Source organism: Cebus imitator, unplaced genomic scaffold (assembly GCF_001604975.1).
Source record: "Cebus imitator isolate Cc_AM_T3 unplaced genomic scaffold, Cebus_imitator-1.0 Scaffold132, whole genome shotgun sequence".
Lineage (NCBI taxonomy): Eukaryota > Metazoa > Chordata > Mammalia > Primates > Cebidae > Cebus > Cebus imitator.
This window is the reverse complement of record NW_016107447.1, coordinates 2,219,856-2,229,079: the sequence shown is the minus strand read 5'-3', so window position 1 is coordinate 2,229,079 and position 9,224 is coordinate 2,219,856. Positions and strand designations below refer to the sequence as shown.

The following is a 9,224-nucleotide window of genomic DNA, read 5'->3' as shown; positions in this document are numbered from 1 at the left end:
CTATGTTGGTCAGGCTGGTCTCAAATTCCTGACCTCGTGATCCGCCCGCCTTGGCCTCCCAAAGTAGTGGGATTACCGGCGTGAGCCACCGTGCCTGGCCGAGTATCAGTTTCTTTATCTGCAAAGGGACAGCTGAATACACAGTCCCAGGATTGTTCTAAGAATCTGCTAGACGAATGATTAAAGTATAAACTTTGGAACCCAACAGGCAGAGGTCGGCGTCTTGCTCTGCCCCTCACCAGCTGCAACATCTCGGACCCTCTCTGAGCCTCAGTTTCCTCATCTGCAACGAAGGGATCAGGATGCTCCCTCCATTGCAGGGCTGCTGTGAGCATGAAGGGAGACAGCAGGAGTGAGTCCTTGGCGCGGTGCCCGGCCTTGTTCCGATCCGCAGGTGCAGTGACGAATGCCACCTCCCACGGATCCCTTCCAACAGCACAGCTGAGTTGTACCCTTCTGCCTCTGCTCAGCGCCCACGGTCAGCCCTGGGTGCCGGTATAATTAGCTCCAACTCGGTGGTGAGCAGCGCGGCTGCTCACAGCCTCTGACACGACTGTCACCTCCCACTCAGTTCCCCAAACCACAGCGATCCCCACTGTTGAGTGTGCGGTAAGTGCCCTCTGGGCACAGGGCGGAGTGCCACCAGAGGACCGCTTACAGCTCACAACCTATGATTTGACACAGGGAACCAAAGCCTTTTCCTTCACTCTAGGACTGCATACCAAAAAGAAAAAAAAAAGTTTCGGGGGGAAAAAGAAAGCTGCCTCTTGGGTTTGCTGAAAAATCACATTCCTCCAGATCCTGTAGCCGGCTGGGGAAAGGCGTCCTGTTTCTTTAAGAGGCCTCTGCTAGAGGGGCGGGGACGGCCGGCATTTTTCCTCTCTACCGGCAGCTGCTCCCGCCCTTTCTTGAGTGACAGACAAGCAACCCAATTAAAGAAAGAGATTTCAGCGTGACAGCGAGATGGAGCAATAGGAGCCCGGCCCGGCCTGCGCGGGGCGGGGTCCCAAGAAGGCGGGGCGGGCGGAGGCTGCTGGAGTCGCAGAGGCGAGACCCGGGAGCGGGAGCTGGGCCTAGGTCGACGAGCTGGTGAGTGAGGGGAGTGCCGGGGACCAGGGCGCGGCAGGCGGTGGAGAGGGTCCCGGCCCGAGAGACGTAGGGAAGACCGGCCGGACTGAGCGCGGCGGCCTGCATCTGCCCGGGAGGCTGAGGGGATGAGAGGGCGGGCCTGGGCTGGACCAAGCCGGTTCTTCAGGCCCCCGAGGGGTCGCCGCCCAGCAGGGGCTTCCGGACGGGAGGAGAGACAGGGTCCTGGACCCAGAAGGGGCGTCGCGTGGCGGAAGAGGGCGGGCCAGGTGGTCCGGCGCGGGGGCTGGCTGAGCCGGGCAGCGGTCGGAGGGAGAAGGAGGGAGACGTTGGGTGGGAGGATCGGGGAGGGAGGGCACGGAGAGGGCTGGGAAGGAGCGTGGGAGCGCTCGGGGCGGGCCCGCACGAGTCCGAAGCCCGGGGTCCCGTTCGACTGTGACCCCGCTGCCCGGGTTCACCAGCCCGCCCCGTGGATCCTGCCGGCTCAGTAGCCCCAAGGTGCTTGTACTTTCCATCCCCAGCGCTTACCCTTCAGTTCAGGCCCCTCTCGCTTCCTGCCTGGGCAGTCACAGTGTCTTAAGTGGTCTGCCCGCAGGCACAAGGGTCACTGTCCTGTCGGCCTTGCACCGTGCCCGGAGAAACCTTTTCTTTCTTTCTTTTCTTTATCCTTTTTTTTTTTTGAAACCTTTTTGAGAGGGAGTCTTGCTCTGCCGCCCAGGCTGGAGGGCAGTGGCACAATCTCGGCGGCTCACTGTAACCTCTGCCTCCCAGGTTCCAGCAATTCTCCTGCCTCAGCCTCCCAAGTAGCTGAAACTACAGGTGCGTGTCACCACGCCCACGCACCCAAAGATGTTTGTATTTTTAGTAGAGACAGGGTTTCACCGTGTTAGGCTGGTCTCGACTTCCTGGCCTCAGGTGATCCGCCTGCCTCGGCCTTCCAAAGTACTGGGATTACAGGCGCGAGCTACCGCACCCGGCCGAGAAATCTTTTCAAAATCCAGAGCAGATCTGGATATTTCGGGCATGAAACTGGCCAGCTTCCCACCCCTTTGTAGGGTCAAACCCAGAACCTGACCCAGGCCCTGGAGATCTGGTCCTGCGGACCTCTCCCAAGTCTGACTATTCCTCCCGCTTGCTGAGTGCTCTCCCCACACTGGCCTCTTTCCGTTCTTTTCACATCCCAAGCTCCTGCCTTCCTCGGGGCCTTTTATTTAGTGTTCCTCCTCCCTGGGCTGCCCTTCCTTCCCGGCTTAGTCTTGAAACTCTTCTTCAGTCCTTCAGATCTCCACTTAAGCATCGCTTCTGCAGGTTAGGCATCCCTGTCCCTGACTCTTCGACCAATACCCCACTTTATCAGCCTGGGTACTTGTCCTTCACAACACTTTCACAACTGAAGTTTTACATTTATTTACAAAAGTATTGGTATTTCCCTCTCCATGCCACCAGATTGTAAGGTCCACGAAGAAGACAGTGGCTGGTTTTGCTTCATATTGTATCTCTAGCATCTCACACAGCACCAAGCACTATTAATATTTACTAAATAAATAAATGCAGGGTTTGAATTTGGCAAGAGGAAGGGGATGCAAATCGTGGTCACTGATATCTACCTGTAGGGGAAGGAAACTGATGTTTGGAATGCTTTTTGTGTGCCAGGCTCTATGTTAGAATGATGCTGCTAACAGAAGTTTAATATGAGTTATATATATAATTTCAAATTTTATAGTAGCCACATTAAAAAATGAAACAGTTGAAAATAATTTTAGTAATATATTTAACATAATATATTCCAAAATTATATTATAACGTAATATAAAAACATTATTAATGGGATATTTTACATTCTTGTTTTTTGTCCTAAGTTTTTGAAACCTGGTTTGTATTTTACATGAGGGCAGCCTGTGCCACTATTCAAGTGCCTGGTAGCCACATGTGGCCAGGGATTGCGGTATTGGGCTGTACAGCATTACATACTTTATGTACCCTCTAGAGTCTTTTGAGATAGCTCTTGTTATCTGCACTTTACTGATACAAATAGTGAAGCTCCTCAAAGAGGTTATCTGCCAGGGATAATTCTATAGTTCGTAAATGGTGGCGGCGGGATTAGGACCTCCATCTGTTAATCTTCAGTCTGGTCTGACTATCTTTTCTTTCTTTTTTTTTTCTTTGAGACAAAATTTTGCTCTGTTGCCCAGGCTAGAGTGCAAATGGTGTGATCTCAGCTCTGCGTCCTGGGTTCAAGCGATTCTCCTGCCTCTGCCTCCAGAGTAACTAGGATTACAGGCATGTGCCACCATGCCCAACCAATTTTGTATTTTTAGTAAAGACGGTTTCTCCATGTTGGTCAGGCTAGTCTCGAACTCTGGACCTCAGGTGATCTTCCCACCTTGGCCTCCCAAAGTCCTGGGATTACAGGCGTGAGCCACCACACCTGGCCCAGTCTGGTCCTTCTATATACCTCATGCTGACTCTAGGAGGTGCAAAGGAAATTAGAGGGTACAGGAATTAGGGACCAAACTTCTTTAAAAACTTCAGTGTACAGCATATTCTAGCTTGTTCTGTGCTGAGATAATGTGTCCAGATGTAGCAGTACCACCTGCCAAGGTAGCTCAGCAGCAAGCATATTTGATGCAGTTGAAAGAAACGCTGCAAGGCAAGTTCTTTGACCCAGTCACCACACCTCAGCCTAGCCTGGACTTAGTCTGGTCCCAGGACCTGGGTAGAAAAACATACATACCATGCAGCATCTCAGAGGTGCTGGGTATACTAGGCTTCAGTTTACAGCCTGGCCTTTCTCTCATTTTTTTTTTTTTTTTTTTTTTTGAGAGGAGTCTTGCTCTGGTGCCCTGGCTGGAGTGCAGTGGTGCGATCTGCTCATTGCAACCTCCACATCCTGGGTTCAAGTGATTCTTGTGCCTCAGCCTCCCGAGTAGCTGGGATTACAGGTGAATGCCACCGTGCCTGGTTAATTTTTATATTTTTAGTAAAAATGGAGTTTCACCATGTTGGCCAGGCTGGTATTGAACTCTTGACCTCAAGGGATATGCCTGCCTCGGCCTCCCAAAGTGCTGGGATTACAGGCGTGAGTCACGGCACTGGGCCTGCAGCCCCAGTTCAGCAATTGCTCACTAAGTAGCTGCCATGTCACGAGCACTGTTCTAGGCCATTTGTGGTGATTGGGCAGTGTATGTCATAGCCTTCATCTTCAGGACGCTTCAGGTATACTTGCAAAGACAAGACTGGATCACATAAAATAACTAGGAGGTGTAATGTGGCGTGAGGCATCATGTGGTGTAATGAAGAACCAGAATCAGTATGGGCCAGAGGCTGTCTTGGCCAAGCTGCGTGGTGTGTTTTTAAAATGTTGGATTTAAATTCCTCTAGGCAAGGTGGTACTTCACAGTGTTACAGACCCTACATGGAGGCTGCTTGGTTTATTTACTTACCTGCTTGGCTGCTTAAGACATTTGAATTTATAACCCTATTGGGCATGTTGGTTTAATGTGAGTCACTAGAAAAGATTTGTTGAGCACTTATTATATGCCAGGCATTGTATTGGCTGCTGCTTTGGAACTGATCATAACGTTTTCCAAAGTTCTTCCACTAGGAAATAGTAGTAACGATAATAATGGAACACCAACAAATGCTTTGCCTTTTATATTGACTTTCCTCCTGGACTGCCTTCACATATGCTCTCTCATTTTGTCAACAATACGCAATATGCCTGCCTAGCAGGTAGGGCTGGGGAAACATGGTTACAGAGCTTTTGCAGTTTCTTCGAAGTTCACACAGTTAGAATTCTGCTATTATGCTTACTGTTTTATTATCCCACTTAATGTTCACAACAGCTTTACAGGGTAGGTTGATGATAATCCCCATTTTACAGGTAAGGAAATTGTTAGTGCCAGGAGCCAAGTTCAGGCCTTTCACACTCCAGATCACAGCTCCTGTTAAGCTACACTGCCTCACTAGAAGGCCAAAGTTGGAATAGACCTCAAAAACATCTAGTCCAGCCCTCCATGTAGATCAGGACCCGAGGTCCAGAAAGGCTTGTGCTTGTGGTAGAGCTGTGCTGCAGGAAGAGAGTAAATCAGAAGTGGGGGCCTAGGCCTCCTTTTGTCCCTAACTGGTGGCATGGCCTTGCCAGCTTCTCCGGACTTAAGTTCCCTTATTTATATAATGAAAGGGCTTGGCCTGGTTTTACACTGAGAACAATGCTGTGCTGTTCTGGTTGATACTGAAGGAGCTCACAGCCCAAGATGTTAGTCAGAACCCAGGACTCCTCTCAGCACACCACACTCCCTCCCTACCCAAGCTCCATCTCCTTATGCAGCCACAGTTTTCTAAAGTTTCATTCTGAAGTTCATCTGTATTTTCCATCTCAGTTTCTGTTTCCTCTCATTTCCAAAAACTGAGGCAAGTGGTTTGTAAACACTTGACTTTTTGTAAATTCATCTCCTCAGTTATTGTAGTTAGGGATTTGGAAAGTTCTAGGCAATTAATAATCCTCAGTCACTAGTGTTTTCACTCTCTTTTAATGGCAGTTAGGTCTGGAGGCACCCTGGAGGGAATTTTACCGTGGAATTCTAGGGACACAGCTGTGTGCCAGACAGTGTGCTGCAAACTGGGGGAAAGAGTAGGTGGGGGAATAGACTCAGGCTTCATGAGTCTTTACCCTCAGGTTGTCAACTCTCCTGGAGTGTGGGTCCACTCTGGCCACCTGTTAAAATCATCCGGGAGTTTCTAAATGCCCTGGGGTGTGCATTGATGGTGCACAACCAGAGTTGAGAACCACTGTTTCTCGGACTGTATCTGAACTTGAACCTACATCCCAGACTTTAACATGCACTTGAACCACTCCAGGATATTGTTTGAAGGCAGATTCTGATTGGATGGGTCTGGGCTGGAGAGGCAGTTCCACATTACTACACGCTCCCAGGGATACTGCTGCTGCTGGTGTACAGATCACACCGATAGTAGTCAGGGAAGAGACTGCACATAGAGAATTGTAAATCAGTAGGATTGTGAAAGTATGTGTAAAAGACTGGGATCACAGGTGAGGATGTAGTAAATTTTACCTGAGGTGAGAGGGTTAGGAAAGCCGCATAGAAGAGTGATTATCTTAGCTGGGCCTTGCAGGTTGAGTAGAAGTTTGGCAGCTGGACAAGGAGGAGGAAATAATAGCACAAGCAAACATACAGACTCAGAAGAGCATGGTTTTTCAGGGAGCAGGTGGTCTGGCGAGAGCATGGCATCTGCAAAAGCGAGTTTGAAAGCCAGTCCCACCGCAGAGCCACGGTGGACCTGGAGTAAGTTGAATGCTCTGCTAAGGAGTTTAACTAAGCACTATTCTTTAAGTGTAGGAACACTATAGAGGCTGTCTATACAGAATAAGAGAAGACCCAGGCAGTTCTTATAACAGGAATCAAGATGAAGAAACCCAAACAGTTCTCCTGCCCTCTACCCTTTCTCACCACACTTTTGCCTCTATGTAAGTTTGTGGCTTTTAACCATGCTTGAATGAGTCCTGTGTATAACACACTTCAACAAAAAGGGAAAACCTCAGCTGCTGTTGGTATGGTGGTCCTTCCCAGGGTTTCTAGCAGTAAACGTGAGAACCGTAATCTCTGCCAGTCAAATCCTCCCTTTTCTGGACCTCAGAGTCTCATCCTCATTCAGTGGACTGAACTAAGGGAAGTTGAGTCACTTCTCAGATGAGAAGATTTCAGAAGGAGAAGTCTTTTTGAGATCATGTTCTCGATTAGAAAGTGGGTGTGACCCCAACTTGCCTTCCTGATGAGGTTGCATTCTGTTGCAGGAAACATAAACCAAACTTACCCATGCCTCCTTCACCAAATCAAAAGCAAAATAACTGAACAAAAAGCACACATCCATTTTTATCCCTAAAGGAACAGGAGGAAGGAGGGGAGCTGGAAACCTGGCATTCTTCATCCCAAATTCCTTACTAATAGGAGGGGATCATCTTTCACTTCCTTCCTTGGATGGGTTTTCCAACCCTGCTGTTAGAATCCAGCTCCGGGAAGCAGCAGTCACTGCATGGGTGATTGATAAAACTCTATGGGGCCTTCTGTAACAGTGATGATTTTTAAGCACACCTTCTAGAAGCCACTTAGAGACTGCTCCATTGGAAACAGTAATGTTCCTATTTTTTCTACTTTTCCCAGCTCTATATTTGAAAAACTGGCCTTTCATTCTTATGACTTATAGTAAAATTAACTTCAGCTCAGTGTGTGCCTCTATCTTATTTTTTGGCATTTTGACTTTTCCAAATCATCCTTTTATCTGTAGTGCTTAAAGAGGGGTGGGAGGGAGAAAGGTGGAGAGTTGTTTAATCCGGAAGAGGCCCTCTGAGCCTGGATGTGGAACTACAGCTCCCTTATTCTGATGGTTTGCAATTGAGCTACAGTACTGCTGAGTGGTGGAGCAAGAGGCTATTTATAACCCTGAGAATTTTGCAGTGTTATTGAATTCCTTCGACCTAATTTCCACTTCCTTTTTAGAATGAAAATGAAGGGAGTAAGCAAACACGTGCTGGATGGGTTCCCGACAAGGAGATCCTTTATACTGGGAATATTATCTGGTGAATAGAATTACTTCTAGTCTCCTATCTCCTGATGTTTCTTTTCCATAGAGAGAAAAGCAGAGGGATGTTTTCCTCTTTCTTTTAACCAGAGTCAGGAGTACTAACTCTGATTTTTCAGTAAGACTTATTCTAATGTTTGATATGAAAACAAAGTTTTTTATTTTATTTTTATTTTTTAATAGGGACAGGATCTCTCTGTGTCACCCAGGCTAGAGTTCAGTGGCATGATCGTAGTTCACTACAGCCTCAAATTCCTGGGCTCAAGTGACCCTCCTGCCTCAGCCTCCTAAGTAGCTGGGAACTACAAGCACATGCCACCATTCCCAGCTAATTTATTTTTTGTAGAGACGGGTTTCAAACTCTTGGCCTGAAGTGATCCTCCTGCCTTGACCTCCCAAAGCATTGGGATTATAGGTGTGAGCCACTGCACCCAGCCAAAACAAACTTAAACAATGGAAATACTTTGTAGTTAGAGGATATTGGGACACAGAGGGAACGCCAGGCAGCCTGTACAATTCATGCCAGTGCCTGTCCATTTGGAGCCAGCCTGGTTCACAGAAGTGGAAGAAGTCAGAGCCATTGGGTTTAAGCAGACACAGGTGCTTACTGAGCCTTAAATGTACACCAAGTGCTATGCTAGGTTATGAGACTACAGAGTTGTACCTGTCCTGGAGGAGGAGCTAGTGGAGATGTGTAAATAAGTGCCTGTGATAGAGTATGATGAGATCATACGTTAATGGAAGTATGAACGGGATGCTGTGAGAACACAGAGGCTCTTATCCTATTTAGTTTTGCCAAGGAAAGATAGAGAAAGCTAAGACTAGTACGGGGAGGAGGTAACATCTGAACTATGCTTTGATGCTTGAATAGGAGCTCTTCTGACAGTCAGTAGAAGAAGAGAATGTGCAAAAGTACAGAAGAATTAAAAGAACATGGCCTGCCTTATAGAAATAGCAGGTAGTCCAGGGAAGAGCCTGGCTAGATTGTGAAGGACCAAATAGCACACGAGGGAGTGTGGCCTACTTTATAGACAACGGGCTGTCTTCCATTGCAATAGTGAGTTCTTGTGAAGGTTTCTTAGCCTCAGTGTGCTTTGGTTTCAGTTACACAAACCAGAAATCTCCACAAGACACCTGCTGTGGGTCAGGTGCAGTGCCACCTGCTTTCTCATGGTTTTCCAGCAACACCAGACAACCTGGGATCAAATTCTGGCTGTGCCACTTGCTAGCTGTGTGCCACTGAGCTTGCTACTTTACTCTTCTGTGCCTCCATTTTCTTATCTCTAAAGTGGGAATAATATACCACACAGCATTGCTGTGTGGATTAAATGAATTAATATATGTAAAGCCCTTAAAATAGTGCCTTACCATTATGTAATTGTTAGCTAATGTCTTCATCTAGGGAAGTATTATGTAGACGGATGAGAACTAGCTTTGGAGTCCTAAGACCTAGGCTTGAGACCTAGTTCTGATGTTATGGGTTGATTTATTTTATTTCTTTTCCCTCCCTCCCTCCTCCCTTCCTTTTTTTTCTTCCT

At 47.8% G+C, this 9,224-nt stretch overlaps 1 protein-coding gene across 2 annotated transcripts in view; it reads left to right on the top strand.

Moving 5' to 3' along the window:
• Positions 1-988: 988 nt before the first annotated feature.
• ELMO2 (engulfment and cell motility 2) overlaps positions 989-9,224 on the top strand; it is a 40,544-nt gene continuing 32,308 nt past the window's right edge. For both annotated transcript variants that reach the window (XM_017541286.2, XM_017541287.2), the window contains exon 1: positions 989-1,089. The gene's annotated coding sequence lies outside the window, so the exon portion shown is untranslated. The remainder of the gene's footprint in view (positions 1,090-9,224) is intronic.